The sequence below is a fragment of the Lepidothrix coronata genome, unplaced genomic scaffold (assembly GCF_001604755.1).
Source record: "Lepidothrix coronata isolate B3197 unplaced genomic scaffold, Lepidothrix_coronata-1.0 Scaffold209, whole genome shotgun sequence".
NCBI lineage: Eukaryota > Metazoa > Chordata > Aves > Passeriformes > Pipridae > Lepidothrix > Lepidothrix coronata.
Window position 1 is genome coordinate 900258 of NW_016690389.1, and position 23725 is coordinate 923982.

Here is a 23725-nt window from a genome sequence, read left to right on the forward strand (position 1 = left end):
TAAGGCACTCACCTGCACAGAGGAAAGGGAGGAGGAAAAAATGCTGTATACTGGTCCCTCTTTCAGAGAATATCTGTGCCTTCTACCAGAAATATCACTAGATTAAAGCCAGAAATATTTTAATACTTTAAACTTAAAAATTGAGCAATGTGATGATGACAAGGTCACATAAAGTGTCCCCAGCTAATTTTAATTTTCTCTTATTTTATCTGTCTTAGAGATTAAGATTTATCTGTTTAAATTCATGCAGCTTCTGATGAAATATCAATATTCAAAATATTTCATTGAAATCTTTAAAATCTGCACGATTTCACAACTGAATGCAGTCACCATCCAATTACATAGGAAATCAACTTCCAGTTATTTAACTAGTGTCAGAAACTGCATCCTTTAGCAATACACGTGTCAAAACACAGTTCTACTTTATAAGAACTTATATTAATCATTCCTAAAGTCCATTTAAACAAGAACCATTTATTTCTTAGAAGCAAGAGTATGCCATAAATTGTATGGCCAGTCTTCGCGAGCGAAGATTTGGGAAAGGTCATTAACCCTTCGAGCCTGCGCAGTGGATTTTTTAGGTGAGACACAGCGTGCGCTGAACTGAGCCCACCCTTTAATCCTGAGGTTCGTCTGCTGAGGCCGAGCAAGCTTGGACAGTGGCAGTGAGGGTCTCAGGACGTAGGTTTGTTTAGAGTGACCTTCTCTTAGATGGATTGCCTTACAGGGCTGACGAGCTCCATCTGCCCGGGGGGCTGGGAATCGAACCTGGGTCGCAGCGGTGAAAGTGCTGCACCCTAACCACTAGACCACCAGGGGCCCCATGCCATAAATTACAAGGTAATTATTGTGCATGTCTAATTCTGGAGAACAGACAGGACTCACAATACCTGTTTTAAGATAGAACAATAAAAAATTGAAATAATTTTATAACACTTTCATAATTCTTTTCATTCCTTATTTGTTATAGACCCACAAACACTAAACTTAATATAAATTAGTTTGAACATGCCTTTAATAACACAAATGGCAAGAATGTGATGTGTTTTTTCCATTATCCTTTAAAAGATAACGAAGTTGTGTCTAGCAACATATTTGCTTATAACATGTTAATGTATCACTTAATTGACAGCCACGCAGTTTGCAAATTAATTCGATCTTGTTTCCTGTGGTACCTACTTTACCTTATTTAGGTACTGCCTACACCATATTATTATTTTGTCCTTATTTTGTTTTGGTGCAGTGGGTTTATTTTGTTGTTTCCTGCACAATGACATTTATATGACAATATTCAGATTTCAAACTACACAGTTGTTTTACAGTGCCTTTCCAAACTGCTTTGTACAACCTTCAGTCAGTTTTACCTTTCTTTCCTACTCTAGAGACACTTTGATTAGATGCTGTTTGTGTTCAACGCTAATGTTCAGCCAGAGTCATTTGGCTTTGGGTTTTGGGATTGTCTTTTTATTATTATTATTTTCTTTCTTTCTTGTTTGTTCCAGAAACAAAACCATTAACATTTTGCACGAGCCCTTTGGTAGGCCATCTGCTTCTGTGAGAACCATGCTGAAGTCTGTTCAGGATTAGGGATAAGGAGAGGAAATATCGGGGTATTGCAGGGTCAAGAGCCTGAAACGCTGTACTCCAAGGAGGCAGAAAGGGCAGGGCTGTGTGAAGACATGCATGGGACACTGTCTCATTAAAACTAACAATATGAAAATGTCTTACAGAAAGCATGAGCCACCCATCCATGTTTTCATCAGCTGGGCAGAGTTTTGCCTCAGGGCAGCAGCACGCTCCGCATCCTCGCAGATGCAGCTGGGCTTGCACGGGGAGCCGTGGCGGCTGAGCCACCACCGCCTTGCCTGGCACTGTCTGACAGCAAGAGATCCCACTGTGACAGATCTTGACTTGCCTTTCCCTGCTATCCATTCTCATCCATTAACTATTCATGCAAGCTCCCAATTAAGCTATGGAAGATAAGTGCATTAATTGGCAAAGTCACATTCCTTAGCGTCTGACAATATTGATGTTACCCTTTCTGTTTTCAGGTAGGTCTTCAGTCTTTTATGCTGGTTATTATTTCTTCCCTGTTGATGATACACAGGAGTGGATAAGAATGACTGTACCTTCTAGTTTGAATTTTGGGACTTTTTTTTTTATTTAGAAGCTTTCTTTCAGTACATTAAAGCCTTTAGTTTAGAAAACATTTAGTTTGGTTTTCCATTTTGTGGTATTTCACCATTAAGATATTGCTCAGCTGAAGTAATATCATTTAATAACTTCCCTAGCAGGATCAAACAGGCAAGCCCTTGCTTTACTGATGATGATTAAGGGTGGGAGTCATGCTGTGAAAGAGTGACTAAGTGCTGTTATTGAGATCTGTCAGTTTTCCTGGGAGATGGATCTGATAACTCTATAACAAGCATATTTCAGTGAAATTACCCAATTTTAGGAGATTAGTATATTTTCCTAAATCCAGTGAGCTTTTATAAAAATCTCATGTCTACAAATCTGTAGGAGTTCTCTGAAAGGAATTCTAAAAAGGGAGACTCTAATACCTACCTGGCAGTCCCAGAGAACTGTGGTACAGAGGGGCATCCTGTAGAAGCACTGTCATTTTATGTTTATGGATCTGTAAAGACGTGTAAGATTAGCTGATGCTGAAAGCAGGAGAAAATCAAAGTGAAAAAAAAGGATTCTGGGACTTCAGCATTTGACAACATTCTTCTTATAAAAGTGAATGCCAAACAAAGCCTCAAGTTGGTCTTACTCTGGCAAGTAATTAATATGGCCATTATAACTAATAGTTTTTATGAGCTGGGAGAACTATCTCACTGGAACAAATTAATTACACAATATTTTGCAATTCTTATGCTGATAAAGATAAATAGTTAGACATCAACAAGGGTACAGGTTATAACAAGAATATTCTTGTGTGAGAGTCACGATACAACTCACTAGTGGATAGCCATAGGCCTTATGAATGTGGAAGAAAACAGAAGTATTTTTAATAGCTATGACATATCTTACATGGTTTTAAATATCAGTAGTTCGTTATTTTCTGCAGCCATAAAATGTTTTGCCTGAAACAAATAATTTGGAACTCCCTCTTCTCTTGCTATCTAAGTGGAAGCTTAGTTTCAGTAGAGAGAGGATTTGGTTTCTCCTGTATCCATCCCCCCTCCCCCCGGGATCCTTTTCACATTTGTAATGGGACTTTTATCAATATATCAGGTTTCTATCCATATAACAAAGTTTGGCAGGGCTAGCTGCTGGCCCAAATCTTTAATTCAGTATGTAAGGTGCTTCCACTGACTCTGCATTTATTCTTGGAGGAGGCAAGGAGCAGTTGTTCAGGGAATAAAAGATCCCAGGCTATGACCTAGGAAGGAGGAGGGAGGGCTTCATGCCCATCCATGGCCCCACAGAACCCTGAGTTGCTACTGATGTAGTGTCTGCATCAGTAGAGAGGGGAAGACAAGAGCAGTGACACAGTTACATCCAGGTTTGTGGCTGTCACTCTCAGGAGAGCAGTCAGAAAATTGCCCTCACTCCCAGCTGGATGCTAAGTGTAGTTATCCCTTGTGGCTGTTAAGTGAAGACCACCCACACTCACCTGTGCTAATGAGTGTTCTACTCAAATTCCTATCTTTTATCTTTAAAACCAACCAAACAAAATAAAACAAATCAGGACAAAAACCAAACAAACAAAAAATATCACCACTAAGTAAATAAAAGATGTATCCTGAGGTTGTTCCAACTCACAACTTTCATCTTTTTTTTCTTAGTAATAAAGTCATTGCCTAATTGTTTATTCCATCAGTGGGCCAAATTCTGTGCTGGTATAAATTGCTGCAGCCCTGTTAGCAATTGCTCTTGTTTAACTCAGTACTACCGGCTTTTAAAAAATTATTCAAAAGTTAAAAGGAACAAACTTGGTTATTGGTTATAACTTTGTTAACAGAGCAACTGAAAATTCACAATGGAACCTAATAAATAAAGACCTTCATGTTTGTTCTCCAAGTAACACAGGTGAATTGATGCTTTTGATCCTTTTCAATCCCCTATTTAATTTTTTCTAACCAATATAAATTTCATTATGTGTTTCATAATGTTCTGTGGATCCAAGAATGTTCTTTCCAGTGGTATTCGTATTATTCTCACTCTAGACAGTCGTGTATTTGAAGATTCATTCTGCAGCAGGACAGTTTTGTTTCAGTTTGTCATTAGGAAGATGTTGTAATGCTAGAAAGTAATGAGTCCTGAACTTTCTTATTTTGCTGCCATGAACTGCATACAATTCCAGAGATGTCTGTGGTTCTTGGGTGCTGAAATTTCATCATTCTCAGTTCTGCCCGTTAGTCCACATTTTCAAGTGGCAGAATAACTCCTTAGATGAAGCACAACATTCAGTGTGATCTGAGTTTCTCTTAATCAGGCTTTGAGGAAATCCTTAATCTGCCATTTCAGTTTTTCCTGTCATTTGCTTCATTATGTTGCTGCACATGTTACTGACTGATCAGTCCCTCTGATCATGCTCTTTAATATGTGCATTTGTATCCATACGAGTCTGCTGGGTTTGGCTGGGATAGGGTTAATTTCTTCAGAGTGTGAGTATGGGCGGCTGTGTGATGCTTAGTTGCCAGCTGGGGTTAAACCCTGACACTAAGAAATATTTTTACGACTTTAAATATGTCTGGAAAACACAGAAGACAGTAGCTCTGGAAAAATAATTTTAGGAGATCCAAGAAAGTTTTCAAGAACCTAGACAGCTGCTTTTACATTTTACTTTTCTGAAATTCTTAGTATTTGGATCGGGAATTTTATGCTGTTTTCAGAATATCTTTTTGGGAAAAACACTGTGTGTAATGGTGACAGAATCATTGCCAGATTTAAAAATAACCCCAGCAGCAACAGCAAAATGCTGTCCCTTGCAATTTGTCTTCCTGTACCAACATTCCTTCTATATTTTCAGTTATTGTCATTCACAATTAAATAGCTATAAAATGAATTTTATAAGAACTTAATGTGCTTCTGAATGCACTAGAAACCATGTGGTGTACATCACATACACAGCTTGCTGAACTAAGGAGAGAAATTATCTAAAAGTAAGTTATGTGGAAGCTTTCCACAGTCTCCTTATGTGACCTTGAACAAGGCCACGAATGTTTGAGGTCAGAGGGAACATAAATACTCATTTCTACATGACTCATTCTGAATACTCCACTAGACGAATTTTAAAATAATTCTAGTTAACCAGCACTGAAAGTATTTTGGACATTGATCATTAATGTTCTACATGTTGGTTTGGCAAAACAGTTTTTCCCGTTTTCTACTGCTAGAAAACAAAATAAAAGCTTTGCTCAGACTGCCCCCTGCAGAGCACACAGCAATGGGGTTTAACACCTATGGTCTATTGTCAGTGATAAAAGAGAATTCAGAGGCAACATGTCACAACAGTGAGCTCATCTGTAGCTTACGAAATTAAAGAAAATTTAGACTAATAGTTATTTTTCAAAGTATTGCAAGACCATATTTATGGAGGTATTTAAATGTGTCTAGATGGGTATTCATTTCAGGAAATGTCCTTAATGTGCTGCTACTGTACTGCTTCTAAAGAATAGTGTGCGGAAGCACAGGCCCTGCTGGTTACACTGTGATTCTATATGCTCCCTGTAATTCCCTTTTTCTTGATCATAGTCAGTGCCCCAGACAGGAATGAATTTACCCACCCACCCATGGCTTTGTTCTCAACTTCTATCAAGAGCTATAGCTGGACTGAAATTTCATCAGGGCTCTGTCCCTGACTGGACCTAAACAGGTATTCATTAAATGACAAGTACTTTGAAAAACTAAAATATAGTGATCTGTGACTCATGTATTAAGTTTTTCTCCTACTAAAAGATTAATAAAAGAAAAAAATGCTCCAGTGCTTTACACATCAGGAGCATTTACTCTCCTTTCACTGTCCCCCATAGGTCTGTGTACAACAGAGGAAGGTTACTTATGAAACGTCGTATAACCAGAAAGGAAGGGTTTAATTCAGCCTTCCACAAATATGTTTTCAGAACAAGAGAGGAGAGCATTGAGGCACTTCCAGACATTAGACAGATTTAGGGTAAATGCAAATCTGGGCTTGGAATGGAAAGAAAAAGACATACAACAGGCATAACATTCTGATTCCTGGTAAAGGCTGTTTCTTCCAAGTAGGGGCTTATGTTTTACATATTTATTCAAGTATCAACTCTGATAGAGCCATTGAAACTGGAATGTTAGCTCCAAAACCTTTCTCTATCAGAGACTGAGTTCTTAGACTGTACTGGGGCAAAAGTTTTCCATTTGACAATGCCGACCAAGGCAGCTCACAGAAGTAGGACATTTCCCTGATGGATATGGATGAGCTGGGAAACACTATTGTCTGAAAATGAATTATTTCAAATTTAATGGGCCCTAAGTAATAATAAAAAATTGCAACTTTTTCTGTTTTTTGAGGGAAATTTCAAAAGCATAACTGTTTTCTCCACCTCACAGTGTTGTCCCCGGAGAATACATGGCTTTTATGATATCCTATGGGATTTCAAGTCCCACAAGGTGAAAAGGGGTAGAAAGTTTCTCAGATATTGCTGCCTTTCCTATTTCCTTTGGCTCTTAAGCTGTACAGTTTTTAAGGCATGCCAAATACTGTCTTCACATGAGATACTTACCCAAAAAGGATCAGAGAAAACATTTAATATTTTCATTACAGAGTTGACACCCTTGAATATTTTGAGAAACTGGATTGGTCAGTTAGGTTCTTTATGTACTGGGGAAGTGGAAGGCTGTTTCTTTCCCACCAGAAATTAAATATGCTGTGGTTAAATCTCAGATCCCACAGTTAGTTGACCTTTGTCCAGAGAGGCCTTAAACCAAATACTGACATTAGTCCCTTTCTGCTTTGTGAGATTACTGTTCTCTGGATCTAGAAGGAAACACCCTGGAAGTATAAATGCTTATTCTTGCTTCAGAATCATGCCTATCTTACTCACTGAAGCAGCATCACAGCTTTTCTAACTAAATAAAAAGCAGTTATCATATTGAGTAAAAGGGAAAACATTACCCTAAACATTCATTGTTATTAATCTTCCATTAGGAGGAGATATCCTGCAAAGTTTTTTACTCTGTAGAAACTCAAACAAGTTTGATGATTATAATCACTTCCAGGTTCCTAAAATAAAGATAATTTTCACTAGGAAATTGGGTCAAACTGCAGAAAAGCTCGTTGGATGTTTGTAGTGCTGTTTTCTTAGTCTTGGTTAAGGGCTAATTTCTGTACAGAGCTCAGTACCCTCAGTCTGTATTCCAAGAAGTTGTAACTGAGGGTATTCTGCAACTGAAACTAAGAGTCCAATGACTGACATGATTTCTTTCCTACTTGGTTATGAGAATGGGCCACCTTAATGTTTAGGATGTAAGTAAGTTTTTGAACTAGATTTATAGTCACACATATTTTTTAGCCCAAATATTAAATCTACAGCTTGCTCCAAAATCTGGTTGAATATGTGATTTTGTTGGATGTAATCTAAGAAAACCCCAAAATTTTTAAAGACATAAATCTGTCTGCTTCAATTTTTATTTTCTTTGAAGCATTGCTTCATTTTCTAAGGTTCATTTTTTTTATTTTCACAAGGCCCCCCCTAGGCATGGGCCCGTTACTCCACCTTTGTTCCTTAATGGCAGAGAAAATTTGGTTTTGAGTCAGTATCCTAAGTATGTAGTAAAAAGATGGAAAGTTGAATTTTTACATAATGAATAGAAGGTATCATTCTTCCTGTGGATTTAAGACTTTGCATCAATGGAAACTGAGTCAAATAGCCTCCTTACTGTTGATTTTCTACCTCTAGTTAATTTGCTACAGATTTCTTCAGCTGTGTTGCCACACCATGTCCCTTTTGTGAAGTTCCTGTTTTAGCAGTTTTACTGTATGAAGGACAGATTTTGCAGAAGTGGATTCTTTCTATTTTCAGTTAAAAGTGATTCTTGGAATCTCATAGAGGTCTTCATTGCTTTAGAGGCTGTTCATGCAAAAGTCTGAATTCTTGTTTTCATCGTGGTGAGGCTTGAACTTATAATGTGATGACATAAAAATAATGCAATTTTTTAATGTTTACAAACATTTTTTCCCTTCATTTCCTCTGAGAAGGTTGCATAAGTCATATTTGAAACAAGTTATAATTTGGTGCTTATGTTTTGTAGTGGAGTGTCCCTGTCTAATTTCTCTTTTATTAATTAAACAAGTCTGCATATCTTTCAGCTGGGCATTAGAAAACTATATTGATATATTCAAAATATTTTCCTAATAGCTGGGATGGTAAATGTTGCTGCAGAAAAGATCCTCACAACTTAGCTCATAACATCAATCCTTTTACTATCATGATGAATCTTGAGATGTTACATTAAATAATAGGGGCAATTAACAAATTTCTCAGGATAACTCTTCTGTTTTGACATCTTGTGGCCTAAGTTGTATCCAAAATAAATTACTGAAGAAGGACGAGAGGGGGGGCCTCCTTCACTCTTGATTTTTCAAGGATACAGTTTTTGGGATGTTTAAATATTTAGAGATTGAAACACCTAACTTGTAGACCTAAGTACTTTAGATCACTGACTATATCTCTGTATAAAGAAATTACATTAAAAATGAATGAAACATGTACTGAGTTAAAAATATATTAGATGAACACAGAGTTTCTTCTTTCTGACTGGGGCTATTTTCTGTTGACATCAAAATGACCTTTGCCTCACATGTTTATTTCCCTCATTTTCCCATCTCTGAATACTGAAAGATTTTTTAAAACTCCATGTCATTTTCTGTAATTTAATTTTAAATAATATATAAATAGATTTATGTTTATCTTGTAAATTAGACTTATAATATTGGCAGCAAAAATTAAGGAGCTGGCTGACAGAAAATAAAAAACAACTTCTTCCTTGTTTTGTCCTAGTTCCTTCCTTCCTCTGCCAACAATCACAATTCTTTCTTCAAAGGGAACACACAGTCAGTCAAAGCCTCACTTTTCAGTTTTTCTTTTGCATTGAGCAAGCTGAAGCATTTCAGCAGTGCAACTCCAGGCCCTTGTTTGCTGGACTCCAATGACATGTGCCAATATGGTTCCTTAAATTACATCTCTACTAGTCTAAGTAAAAGACAAAACATAAAAGTCTATTTCTTGTCATTTTAAAACTGGAATTTCAAAATATCTAGCTTCCCTTTTGCAAAAACTAAGGGCAGTGTGGCCCAAATGGACAGGAATCATGGCACAGATGCAGATGAACCTATACATATGTGCCTGAGAAGCATCAGGGTTCGGGACCTCAGTCCTGCTCTGGAATATAGGGTGGGTCTACCTTTTGGTGGGTTACCAAACAGCCAAATGATGAGAAATTCACAGATAATTACAGTAGGGTGATGTATTACCTTGAAATATGGCAGGATTGACAGATCTGTCTAATTTGCAGTCAAAGGTGATGTTTTGAATTTTCTTCTTCCTCTTAGACAAGGGTTTCCACAGACATGGGTTTGGACCGCATGGACATTTCCCACAGGCATAAAGTACCAAAGGGGGTTTAGGGCTGGGGCCATGGAATGTTTTCTCTAGGACAGTGTGCCACATCATAGAGCTTTGTATTGCAAAACTTTTGCTGTTGATTAAAATCAGCCTGATTCCCTGGTCCCTTAGCTGTTGGTCTGTTTTCACTTCAGACATCACCTTTAAGTTTGTGTTACTAACTAAATGAACTAGAAAAGAAAGATGAGGAGTGTCTATAGTGATTGTAAAGATATTTTTCTCCCCCTGTGGGGCTTTTATTTGTTTGATTTTATTAATTTCTGCTTTTTGAGTATCTGAACTGCAGGCAATAGTCAGCATCACAGATTCATAAGGCAGCCAAGTGATCACTGGTTAAAATATGCACACAAAATTTCTCTTCAGTCCCAACCAATATTTTCCTCCAAACATTTTTCTCTTTCATTTGACACAGTAAATCTTTCATTCTACTGCTTTTGTCACAAGTAGTGTAAAACGAAAACAAATTGTAAATTAGGAGAACTAAGACATGTCTTCCTTTTCTATTTTTCATACCAACACAAACCCATGACTGCCCATTTGGATCATAAGGGGAATGGAAGCTGGACTCATACTGGAAGTATGGAATGGTACATTCTAATAAACAAAGAAAGCACAACAGGTATGCCAGTCAGCTCACCATGGTCTTATCTATAACCTAAATTGAACGAAATGATCTGGCAATGGTACTTTTCTAGAGATATTTAGAGAAAGACAAAGCAAAGAAGGAAAAAATACAGTAGAAATGCATGGGATGAGTGGGAGGAAGTAAATGGAAATGCTGATTTGTACATTTTTAGTTCTCTAACTCTGTTTGCACCCAGCAGTGGACAACTTGCCAGGAAAATATGATTGCTAGCTCTAATGATTCAAATATTTGTGAGGAATGGTGATTATATAACCACTCTAAGAGTCTGAAAGAGCACATTTCTTTGAACCGTGCAACTGAGATGGGCTGGTTAAACAGTAATAGTAATTAATATAATTTTCTTTAAAAAAGACATTCATCTGCCAGTGTATTTTAACATTAGCAAGGAAAGTTTGCAATATCTACCTTCACAGGACACTAAATAAACAGTAAACAACTTATTGGAGTTTTTAGAGGCCGGAAAGCCAAAGCAGACAAATGTGAAGCTGGCCACAGTTTGAAGGCAGTTCCAGGAAAAAAAAATCAGGATCACTATGTTATTTTTTGTCTTGTGGTAATGCTCAGAAGTTCTTTTTCTGAGATGGCACCCCCATCAAGAATACATTAGAGATATGCATAACTTCACATGATGCACAGAATAAGTAAATAATTCCTAGCATGCTTAAATAAACATCTTTGAAAATTTGAGTCTGAGAGGTCAGTTAATGGTAGGAAGCTATTTTTCCTCTCAATCTTGCTTTATTTTATTCCCTTCTAAAAGAATACTATAGCTTACGACATATGGTCTGCTTAAATTAGGCAGGCACTCGAAACCTTGTTCGTTCATCTCGGTGTGCGAAGCCAAGTTATCTATTAATAGGAAAAGCCTTGCCCTGGAAGAATGTGTATGCAGCAGTCAGTCTCTGCATGGGGGAAATGAAAGATATGCTACAATAGGGAATAAAATTAATTTCTTATGTATTACAGCCAGAACCACTATGCAATACTGTTCCAAACGAAGTGGAGAAGTGCTGTTAAATCTGTATGTCTAGGAGGTGTGGTGTGTTTAGCGACTTGATGTCTGTGTTATCCAGCACACTGTCTTTCCAGAGTCATCTCCAAGTTGTAATGAACAACCTCTATCCTGCTACCAGAGCCCAGAGAGAAATAAACCAAGACCACCAGCTAAGACATTATGTAATTGCCATGGATATGAGCAACGAATGACCTCAGGCACTGTATTGAGATGAAAAGATTTAGCCAAAACCAAAAAAAAAGTGCATGTAAAAAGGATTTGTTAGTCAGGTATGTACTTTGTTCTTTTATAAAACTAGATATTTTAAAAAATGTTACAATGAAAATGCTGGCACAAAACAATCTTATTAGAAATATTCAAAAAAATGCCCGCTTTCCCATGCAACATTCTTCAGTACAACTCTCAAAAAACCCATTAAATATTATCTAATGGAAGTGAGTTATAGAACTTACTATGGAGTTGAGTTATAGAATTTAGTGATTATTATTATGCAAAAATTATATGTATATAATGTATATGTAATCACCAATCTCTCTTGGTTACTTCAATAGCCATCCCTCTGCTTTTGAAAAATGTAATTTTGCAGCATGGTTCTATACATCATAGCACTGCAGAGATCATTTGCCTAGCCCATCACTGTGACTGTCAAATGTAACACCCTTCTTCTATCGGATATAAGCAGCTTGTCTTCACTTTCAAAGCCTTCACCTCATCCTACCTATCATCTCTCATTCAGGATCAAGAAATCACTTCTTTCACTGATTAGCCCATGATGCCAGCCTCCTCCATCTACTCCTTAGATTTTCAGTCACTCAGTTTGAAGCTTTATCCCATGCCATTCCTTACATTTGGAAAGAGCTTCTTTAGACATGTGCAAAGCTACCTCCTTATTTTCCTTCTAATCCTGTCTGTGAGGTTCCCCTGCCATTATGCCTTCAAAAGAAGTTTCAGACTTTGGACTGAATTTGCCTAGTTATAATGAGCTACTCCCAAAAGAGATTTCTGGATCAGCTCCAAATGGAGCCCTCCCAGAGATATGAAGGCTGGTATTTCCTACTCAGATGTATCACCATAAATTCTGCATAGTTACCAGTGCCTCATTCTTCAGAGGATGTTGTCATGTTGTTGGGCACCAATGTATTTCTGCTTGAAAACACAGAATGAATTTAAGGATGATGAGTCTGGATTGCAGGAGTGACTGTGGTAGTCACTGACATGTCTGAAATAAGGGGATGGTCCAGAGAGTGTATTGACCTTTTCCTTAATATGTCAAGTGGTTGGTAAGATACTATTTATATCAGCTAATTGAAATAGTGGTCCTGCTGCTGGACACAAGCATTAGAAATTGTCCTGTACTTGTGTGGAAAGACTGATGTTTTAGTTTTGGTGAACAATTTGGGGAGAGTTGGGAGCAGGATATTGCCTCTGGTTTGCTCAAATTTCTGTTGTGAAATGAATGAGTAGTCATGGGAACCCCTGTATTGCACTGCGTCACCATCTTAGATGAGCAAATCATCTTTGTAACCTGTAGCCTTGAACATGTTTGCATGTTGTGTAATGTTTGTATTGCCATCTCCAGTGGCAATGACTCGGGACCAAGTCATCCCTTTACAGGAATTACCAACAGAGGAAACTGGAAACTCTATGGCATCTCTTTGTCATCTTTCTCTTCAGATGGTGCCTCCAAATCTCTTCTGAAGGGGCTTGTGCAAAACAGAGCATGTAAGTACTTCTGCTGGTTTTGGTCTAAGCACCTCTAATTATGGTGAACATTTTGTTTCAAGATGCTGGAGGAAAAGGTGTCTGCCTCCTCCCCTCCCTCACCTGTCCCTCCCAGCAGTCATCCCCAGCCAAGAGAGAACTGTCATGGCTCCTGAAGAGGCAGGAGGCCAAAGTTTCCCCAAACTCCTCTCTTCAGGTTTTCTTGAGTCTCCTCTATGCAAGGTTCTCATCCCCCAATCCATCAGCCTTTCCAGCTGCTGAAGGACCAGCAGGCTCCTCAGTTACTCTACATGAAGATGCAAACAGAAACCTTCAGACCCCTCTGTTACTGCAGCACATTTGGCCTCATGTCAGGCTGACTGGCTAAAATCTTCCGAAAAATACTGTAGTGTTCAAGTGATTAGACTGTCTTTCAGAGACGCAGTGACTAGATCCAATTTGAAAATTTTCAACATATGGAATAACCATTTTTAAAACACCCTTTTAGATTGCCCTTCCATAATTTATTCGAAGTGGATCTGCACTTTTAGAAAGCCAGGCTAGGATTTCTCCAAGGTGCCAGTACAATGTAGATAGCAAGTCACAGTCTTGGTCAGAATTTCAGTCTGAAAACACCCACAGAGTTGTGCAGATTTCTCAAAATAAAAACTAAAATCTCTCCCAGACTGAGCTTTTTTTAGCAAGTTTCAGCATAAAACTGCATTTTTGTAGCCAAGCTATAAAGCTCTGAAAATAAGTTTATGTGGAAATGCTGAAGCCTTACTTATAGCACTGGCAATGGCTATAGCACTCAATGATTTGATGCTGAAGGCTATTAATCCCGAAGAAAACTTGCTTGGAAGAATTTGAACTTTGGGGGTCAATGAGATCTCAGAGGAAGCTAGACTGAAAACTGAGAAAAGCTGATTTTGTCCATGTAAATCAATTGTTACTGTTTTCCTGTCTGAGAAAAATTTAATGCAAAGACTAAGGATTTATGAACAGGAAAAGAGAGAACCTCTAAAGGTCTTGTAAGAAGTGATTAATAACATTGTTATTTTTTTAGATAATGCTGTTTTAAAACCATGCTGATGGTTTAAGTGAAGGAAAAAACCACATAGTTCACTTATTTGCCCTGGTTTAAGCTTATGGTCAATTTTAGGTTGCGATACTGCAATTGCAAACACTATTTTGTAATACTTGACCCTCACATTTCAGCAGAACTTACAGAGAATACACAAGAATTGTATTAGTAACATGGCCTAGAAGATCTGAAGAAGTTTTTTGAATTGTATTTTGAGGCAAAAATATATGTCAGACAGATCTGTTTTAAAGAGAAGCAGCAGGAGCATGTAGCCTTACCATGAGGCTGCATTAGGCAGAAGTGCAAGTGTTCCAGTGTAGCGTGAGAAGCTCATTCCTCAGCTTCTACCAGGGATATCAAGAACTCCTAATGCCATTAAGCTCATGTGACTTAATTCCCTAGGAAGTCATCACACAATAGTTCTGCAAATGGTCAAGACTCTGACATAGGGCCTGAATGGCTTCCTGTCATTGGAACTGAAGAATGCTTGAAAACAGAGCAATAAATCCTCTCCTTTGCTACAGACAAGTAAATCAGAGCAACTCATTTGGGAGGCTGAAAGCAAAACATAGGCAATGAAGACTATTTTGTGTATTGGCTACAGGATTTTTGTTAGGTTTATGGTTCCATATCAATCTAAGTAATGGGAACCTACTCTGTCTCTTCACAGTTCAAGAAAAATTAAGTTTTTGGAAGCAGTGACAACAGACAAATTCATGTGTCAATTAGAATAATAATGATTGAGGTATTTTGAAATTTGTCTTCTATTGAATTCATGCAAGTAAATTACTAGCAATTGAGCCTATGTGTGTGGGTGGGCTTACAATTACTAACTAATAACAGCCAGCAATTAGTATGTCTCCTTTAGTGCATTTTCTTAATTTTGTATTGTTTTTCTGATTATTCCAGAAAAGCCAAGAATTTTAAAAAATTAAAAAGTTTCTATGAGGAAAAAACATATCATACTTAAATAGAAACATGAACAAACTAGAGTCTGTACAAGGTTTGTATCCAGGCACTATCCAACTAGTCCAATAGGATGTTCTACACAGCATTGCCAATGTCACATGTTCAAAATTTGTCCCATACAAAGCGGTGCCCAGGGCAGAGGAAGGTCTGTTCCTTCCTGTCCCTCCTTCATGAAATGTGAACGGGACAATATTTAAGTAAAGTGAACTGCAAATATTGAGCATGAGGAGGAAAATGTTGTATCATAACAAAAATACTAATACTGAAAGTGATTGTTTGATAAATATTTTGGAGATGGCTCAGTAATCCATAAAGAGAAAAGAGGCAATTTTGCTCCTATAGACATTTTCTCTGAGCTCCTAAAAGTGCCACTTGTACAAAGTGCTCAGTATTACCACTTATCTGAGTGCCACTGGTACAAAGTCAAGCCTTACTTTCCAATATTATTTCTTTTTTCAGAATAGTATTAAAGTAATGAAATGTTTTTGTGAATTCAAAAGGAAAGTTAATTTTGAGAGACTGGTAAAGGTACAAGTCATATCATGCTACCACAAATTACACAGTTTCACTGTTCACACAGAATTATATCATTTGAACAATCAAATGAATCCTTTCAGTTGCTTGGACTCAAATGTTTAGGATACACTTTTGTTACTGTAAATTATGATGTTTCAGACCTTTTCCTCAGTGAAAGAAAATACATTCCAGTGTGTCAGAATTCCCCTCTGAATAGAAACACAGCTTTCCAACCGGTTCCCCTCTTGGACAAAATTTCTCTTCTCCTAATCCCATAAATGGCACAGTGAAAGGAGAGCAACAAAGCTTAGCAAACCAGCATTTCCTCAGGAGGATTCTGAGCCACTGTGGACAGATATATACTTTTACATTCCACTAAAGCCAATAAACAAAACTGCCAGGATGGCTCATCTGCTAATAGTCTTAGAGCAGAGAAAATTTATCAGGCATCAAAATCATTGGAGCAGTGCAAACTTTCCACATGGTGTTACAGTAGCTTTGGCACTGCAAAGATCTGCTTCACACCTTGAACTCCTTCAAGTACCTGTAAACAACTCTTCCCTTCAATAAAATGGGGATAATGATGCCTGACTCTTTTAAAAGATTTTTTTTTAAAGATTTCTGAAACTACATTTAATATTTTACTGATCAGGATTGTTTTGGGTCAACTAATTTTGCTTTTATTTAAACAGGAATTTATGGAAAGATAAAAAATTAATTTGAATTGAAATTAAAATAATAAACCCCTGTTTTACAGAACAAATAGAAGAGATTCTGTCAGAAGCTTTCTCTACAGAGAGATGAACTTCTGTCTCATAGCTTTTAAATAAGAGAAAAATTATTATTAATCCTATAGTTCTCAACACTGAAATCATGCCTAACAACCATTTTCCAGTGATGTTTTTTAAATCAAAAGCATCATTTTGACATTTTCTGTTTGCAATCAAATTCTCTGTGGCTAGTCTTTATTGTGGCCTTTGTGCTAGAGAAGAGATGCCAAAAATCATCAAAACTGATATTGCAACATAAAAGAATACAACAGTTTAATACAAAGCCATTTGAATATGTTTATTGTGATTTTTTTCCCCTCAGTGTAAAGCAATAGCATAATACCCAGCTGCATGATAATACTGGCAAGCAAGGCCATGAATTTCAACTGCAAACCCTAAACACTGAATGTGCTGTGCTTTTTAAAGAAATCCCCTTTTGTATGAGATATGTAATACCCTTTTGTGCTGGAGAGGTTTGCATAATAATAGTTTTCTTTAGTTATTCGTTGTCATGTGATGGAGCTGCAAAGTGAGCTAGGCCAAAGTGAGTAACAGCATAAAAGATAATTTTAAATTTTTCTCTAATTTTTCACATATTTTCTTGTCTTTTAGATGTAAATATCTTCAGAAAAGTTATCCACTTATTAACATTTCAGACCTAGTTGCTATTTTTCTTAATATCTACCTCTCTATTTGAGCTTTTCTTTTCCAGAAGAAAGAGGAACATTATTTCCTTTGCATTCACTCGTGAAGAACCTCAAACATATAACTAGGCATATGATCAAGTGGTGTAAATCTGCATAACTCTATTCAGAGACATTGATACCTTGCTCAAGAGTTTAACAGTAGAACTGTTTGATCAGAGAAGCCAAGTAAATTTATGTTATTAATTCTATAACTTAGAGTTGTGCATGTGTTATACTGTGCCACTGAGATAAAAGATACTATCAGACTGAAGAGCCATCTTAAAAATTAGACATATAGGATACATCTGAGACTAAGCATGAAATAAAATTTTAAGAATTTTCTGATGAGATTTCCCATGTAAATTTTTTTTAAGATTCCTCTTGGGCTCTTTGATGTGTTCTAGTCTGGGTAGTAAGTAAGGAATATTTCCCAAAGGAGATATAATTACCTTGAAGTGGAGCTCAATCTTATTCACAGTGAAATCTAAGAGGAGGACTGAAGCCAGGGGAAGTTCCTCAGCTAATGTACAATAAACTAACCATTATTCTAACTGATGCTATCAAAGGATTTTTCCTTTGAAATCAACAGAATTATGCCAAGTTACTCTAGCTGAGACTTTGGCCATAAAATTACATGTGGTTTTGAACCTCTGGCCTGCAACCACTGCAAAGGGACCATTTCCAAGCAATCCCTGAAAAGTAACAAAGAAAGACAATGCTATTACCCATTATCTTAATTTCAAGTGCAGACAGGGTTCATAATCTACCTGGAAAACATTTAGAGGCTTGCAAATTGAAAAAGGTCAAAACCAACTGGGTTAGATTATTTCAGAAAAGCTCACAAGGTGGATTAACATAAAATCAGATTTTAGCACTGCAAAGAATACCCAGGCAGCAAATAAATGCTCCCGAGCCCCAGTAAGTCTTTTTATAGCTTTGTGTGTCAAAATAAGAGACCATTAGACACAGACATCCTACAAAACTTAAATGAATAAATCAACATATCCCTTATGAAGTGACCATATATTACTGTTTTCTAAAATATCTAAGATGTGTCTTTGCCAAACAGTGCAACAAGAAATTTTCACAGCTCCAACCGTAAAAAACACGCTATCAATTAACACCAGAGACAGAAATACTATCATTGAAGGCGTGAAGGAAGCCCTAGAATCTAGGTAAGAGAGTATTATACTGATTATATGTTCTGCAAATCTTTTAATCTGGAATCTCACAACTGAGCCATGGGGTTCTATCCTCTGAGAAATATGAGTTACTTCATATCAGTTGGATACCAGATACTCTTAATGCACTGCAGGGTACACAGTGTGTTATACTCTCAGAGGTAGTGAAATATGTTAGCTCAGATCGTTCTCTTTGCCTAGGGAACCTGAAAAAAAGTTATTTCAGGAGGAAAAAAATTCAGTGGAGTTTTCTGAAATTTTTAACTAGGAAGGTATAGCCCATGCTTTACTTATTATGTCATTATAATGCACTCCGAGCTTTTTTGGGAGTAAGCACTTGTGACTCATAGTCACATACCTTTCCCTGGGATACAGCCCTTTCCTCCAATTTTCTTATCCCTTTCCCCACATTTGGGGGGATTTTTTTCTGTGATTTTTTTCTGCTCCCTAACAGATGTAGCAAGAACCTTATGTGCTCACCACTTTCTTTTTTAATTTCTCAGAAGTGTTGAAGTTTTCGTTCACAGCACACAGTGAATGAGAATTAAATGTTTCTGTTAAAAAAAAAAAGCACAATTTTTCAAATATGTCATTTTTATGTGAATATTCCGAAGTGATGCAGATGGCAAAAAATTAGAGGAATCAGCCATGGGGTTTGTTTGATTTTATGAAACAACTGTTGCTTAGCTTGTAAGATAATGAACTCTGTACCAAAGGCAATATATTCACCTTTTTCTACTATTAATCTTCCTTCAGATGATTTGGCAAATCCATTTTGGTATTACATGATGTACAAACTTTTTCTGATACTTTGATACAAGTAGTTTTTATTATATGGGAAGTGTAAGTCCATTCCTGGCAGGCATAATCCAGTTAGATCCCAGTAATGTGCATTTAGGCTTGGTATGTCGGGTGTCTTTGCAGAATGGATCAGATAACAGTTTAACTGTAAGAGAGACAGCTTAAACTTGAATTTTGTTCAGTTGAATTTAAGGTGCAGGAGCATCTTTCTGTCTTGTATCTCAGTGCATGGATCCAAAGTTTTTGCTCATTTTTGGGCCATATCCTGATTACCACCCGTTTCCTTTTCAAAATGTTTGTGGCTGACTGCATTGGGAAAGACAATATTGCTTTAGATGGGTTCCTGAGATATTCCTATATGATAATTTCTGTGACACTTGCACTGTAACAGCTCTCATATACATTTCATCTGACAGCTTTCCAGTGCAATGAAATGTTTTAATACTCTTTAGCTGAAAAAAGTAGTAATTTTTGGCAGGTAAGTGAAAACACATTAGCCACTACATTCTCCAAGTCCATGATAAGTCATGGTGCAGCATTCCAGGAGACTTCTGAAAGTCCCCTACCCTTCTGGAGTGAGCCCAAGATGATAAAAAAACAAGCACAGGATGAAGGTGGAAAAACAAGTCTTCCCTAGTGCTAACTACAGTGTTACAAGGAAACAACAGACCAGGGCAAATTTATTTCTATTCTCTTTCAACGACAACTTAATAAGAATAGGACCCAGTTTCAAGTAAACTGAGTTTTTTCAATATTTTGTAGCCTTTATGCATAAAAATGCAGAATTCACCTCATGTCGTCTTCTGGTGATCCAGTCACTGAGAAAGCCTTCCAAATAGCCAAGGCCTGAATCTTAATGAATTTAAAAGCTTATAAAATGTTCTTTGGTTATATGTGCTTTAAAACAAAAAGTTTATTCTTACGTGCTGGCATGTCTTTATTGGCATGATTTATTTACTTTTTATATGAGTGAGAGCCTATTTGATTGTGTATTACTTACTTTACACTTACAGTGATCTATTGTTGGTTATGAGGAAAAATAAAATTCCTGTAGAGTGTTTAGTTGAAGTTAAGCATGACATATCTTTGGAAATCTCTTAAAGGATTATTTCTAATGGTGCCATTTGGACCCTTGCTTTGCTTATAAAAATCTGTGTGAATTTATAATGGACAAAGATACAATTATCCCAGAATAGCTTCAGGAAAAACCATCAGATTTCTTTCAGAGGAGGTGCACATATATGGATAGCAGTGTATGTTACTATTCCGTGGGCAGGCTGGCTTTTATTTTCAGTGTGAGACATATTCTTCTATCACTTTTGATGGTCAGAATTAATTCTCTTTAAATCAAGATATTGCATTTCCTAAGTGGAATTAGTCCTTAATCATATGACTACAAGCGAAAGAATAATCTTAGCTAGGATTTTAATATTGCCAGTGATGAAAATCTGAATGCTTGAAGTCTCTCAGTATTCTTGGATCTTTGAGAGGCAGACTATCAAAGTCTGTCCCAGCTTAATCCAAGAAATTGCATACTCAATCTCATTGTGACAAAAGAAACTATATTCATGGGCCTTTTCCTCTTTTCTAGATCAAGGGTTCTGTCTTTTACATTCCCACTAAAGCTTTTCTGCAAAGTCCTTATAGAGCTGAATAAACCTTGTTAAAACTTAATTACATGTTGTATTAAAAACACATCTGAAAATTACACTTCCCACAAGTTGGTATTTAATTGTTATGAGATATTTCTACTGATTCCCCCATGAACTTATTAAATACATTTCTTTCTCCTGAAGACGGAGGCACTCTCAGATGGGCAGAACTGAAGTTTGAACTGAACAGGATTTTTAAAAGATCCACAGTTCTCCCAGCATCTGTGCATATTTAAACCTGAGGTCTGGTTGTCCTTCTTAACACCTGGTCTCAAGCACAAATTACTGTAACAGTATCTCCACTGACAGTGAAGTGCTTCCTCGATAGATGTGAGCTTATTGTCTGGGTACTGTTGCTAGGAAAACCAGCTGATTAGAAGGCTGGTGTAGCAGCCAGTTGATGTAATACATGCTGGATAAAGCTCTTATCAGAGGCTTGCACACTTTCAGGAATGCTCACAATTCAGCTGAATTTATCAATATGAAAAAAGCCCCATTCTTTCTTCATTTCAGTCACCTGTTGGAAGCTGCCTCTGCAGAGTTAAGTTTTAAAGCTTGAAATCATTACACTGTCAGCTTCTGCTATTCCTGCCCATCACACAGTGACAAAGGATGCAGCAAAGGAAATGCCATGTCAGAGAGAGTGTTCTCCCTCTATATCTGTCCTGGTGACGTGAGCAAGTCAGAGCGCTTTGAGCTGCATTCCCCGTGCGCAGCCGTGCACTCCTTTGATGGCCTTTCAGGGGCTACCTGCAGTGAACCAGTCATTCAAATGTTGAGGGCAGAAACAGAGGAAAACAGGTCATCAGAATTGAAGAGGGAAGAAGTCTTTGGTATAATGTGCAACAGCAATTGTCTCTTTTCCAAGCCTTCAGTAGGGTAGGAGGACGAGGACGATGATGAGTATTATAAGTATTATTATGAGCATTATTTTTATTTCATTTAGCCAACAGATACTTTTGATTGATGTTATTTAAGAATATGAAGCCAAAGGCGATCCTTTATTTTTTCTAAAAACTTCCGTGTAAATTATTACTAAGCAAATCATGTCCTTTGCTTCAATTCCATAAGCAAACTCCTTCCATCAATCAAAAGGGAGTATTTCTTTAACAAAAGACATTCTTTAACAAAAATGACATTCTTTTCTCTATACTGCCAGGAAAAATGACCAGAAGAAAACCTTTAATCCTGTAGAGAAATCTAAGAAAATTATGTGCTAGATACACTAATGGCTTGCTGATCTGGTCCTTTTTGCAGCTGCTTTGTAAAATGCAGATTAGCATTTTACAGATCCTTTCAGGCAGGATTTTATGGATGGCACTGGTTGCTCTAGCAGCCCCTACACCCTTAAATTGAGTGGTTAGTAAAGCGAAGGGGTGGCATTCCCCTTAGCCAAGAACTACACACTTTAGCAATTTTTCCCCTTTAAAATGGTTTTACGAAAACTTGGTTGTCAGGGTGCACTTCAGAACACCCTGTCATGTACACCCCACTGAGGTGGAGGAATCATTGAGGGGATATAGCTTTATTGAAGATCTAAACAATCACATGCTTTGAAAATTTGACTAGAATGATTTTGGTATAAGTCAATTTGTAGAGATGTAAAAGATGTGAAAAGGAGGAGGCGATGCACTGATTATGCCCAAATAAGTGAAGCTTTCCTGCCTGCAAAAAGTTATATTAAGGCATTCTGGTCAGCCTTCCAAAATGGACTAGTTAAATAGATTGTAGTAACTGCTAGTGCAAACTTTATAAATTCTAAGAATCTGGGCATATTTACCCATGCAAAGGTTTGTATCCTCATGTCTTTGGTTTACTGAAACCAGTCTGCTGCTAACAGAATAATTATAGGCAATGCAAAAGTCCATTATCATCTTAATGCTTTTCCAGTTCTTCTGTGTCCCTTGAAGCAAAGAACAGTATGAAAAGGCCTGATTTTCATTTTCTTGGAGGTTTGTTTGTTTGTTTTTATCAAATACATTCATCTCAGTCGTGAAAAGCTGGCAGGAACTGTGGGATATTTGGGCTTACAAACAGTTTCATCAAAAAGTACCACTGTATCGGTTGTATCAGGGACAATTTTGTAAATTTGAAGATTCTTTGCAAACTTAAGAAGGTCCACAGAGTGCAACAGGGGACAGAGCAGAGGAAATCAGATCAGGTAGAAAGTGCAGGTACACAGAGTACACCTGCAGAGGCAGAGCGAGGTATTGCATTCTGCTGATTTGCAAAGAAACCAGTTTATATATCAGTTTAAAGATACCTTGGTCATCTGTCACAGGACATGTGCTTCCTGCAAATTGACTCTGCCCTTTTTTTTCACTTATAGTCCCTGAACATTGAACCACTGTGGTTTAATTGGGCGTAACTGGGTTTCAAGATTCAAGATACTGCTCGGATTATTCTGCAATAAACTCTTCTGATTGCCAGCAGGAGGGAGCCCAAACTAACCCCATCTCTTCAACCAGCTGGGCTATCACATGAAAAAAAGATTCTTACTTCTGGATCACTCAGACAGCTGTGTTGTCCAGGTGATTTTTTGGATGTGTGACTGTTCTCTATACTTGCCTTTGATGCCTTTGATTTCCCATTTATACTTCCTGCTAATTTCTTCATGGCTTGCAGAAGGCATTAGTTTTATGTGTCTTCTCTGCCCTTGCAGTCCTCACTCACATAAAAGCTTCACCACAGTATGCCCTTTTATACCTTAGTCATTCTTGCTTACTGCTCTACAAAGGGCATAGCCGATCCTGGGAAATCTTTTTCTCTGGCATGCTGATGTATTGTGCTTAATGTATTATCAACAATGACAGATCTGCCTCAGGCAACTCCAGCAACCCAGAAAGCATAGGGGGTTTTTATACAACAGCTCTTTTGAAAACAAGTGTATATCCCACGCAGAAAAACTTTTTTCCCTTTGGTTTCCTGTAGGTCGAATCAGCAGTTGATGCTACACAGAAAGACAGGCCAACATGACCTTGCTCAGGTGAAACAAACCTGAAAGTAGCTGTAACTATGCTGAAGTTTATTTGTACTGTCCATTCGTATAACACTGCAGAGAGTTTCATGCAGCACACAGCAGAAAGCAAGTTCTAG

At 37.4% G+C, this 23725-nt stretch overlaps 1 long non-coding RNA gene across 1 annotated transcript; it reads left to right on the plus strand.

Moving 5' to 3' along the window:
- Positions 1-10137: 10137 nt before the first annotated feature.
- LOC108506174 lies at positions 10138-23110 on the plus strand. Its single transcript, XR_001877702.1, has 4 exons — positions 10138-10227; positions 11221-11538; positions 12944-12991; positions 22959-23110. It is a non-coding gene; the product is annotated as an uncharacterized LOC108506174 (long non-coding RNA).
- Positions 23111-23725: the final 615 nt, after the last annotated feature.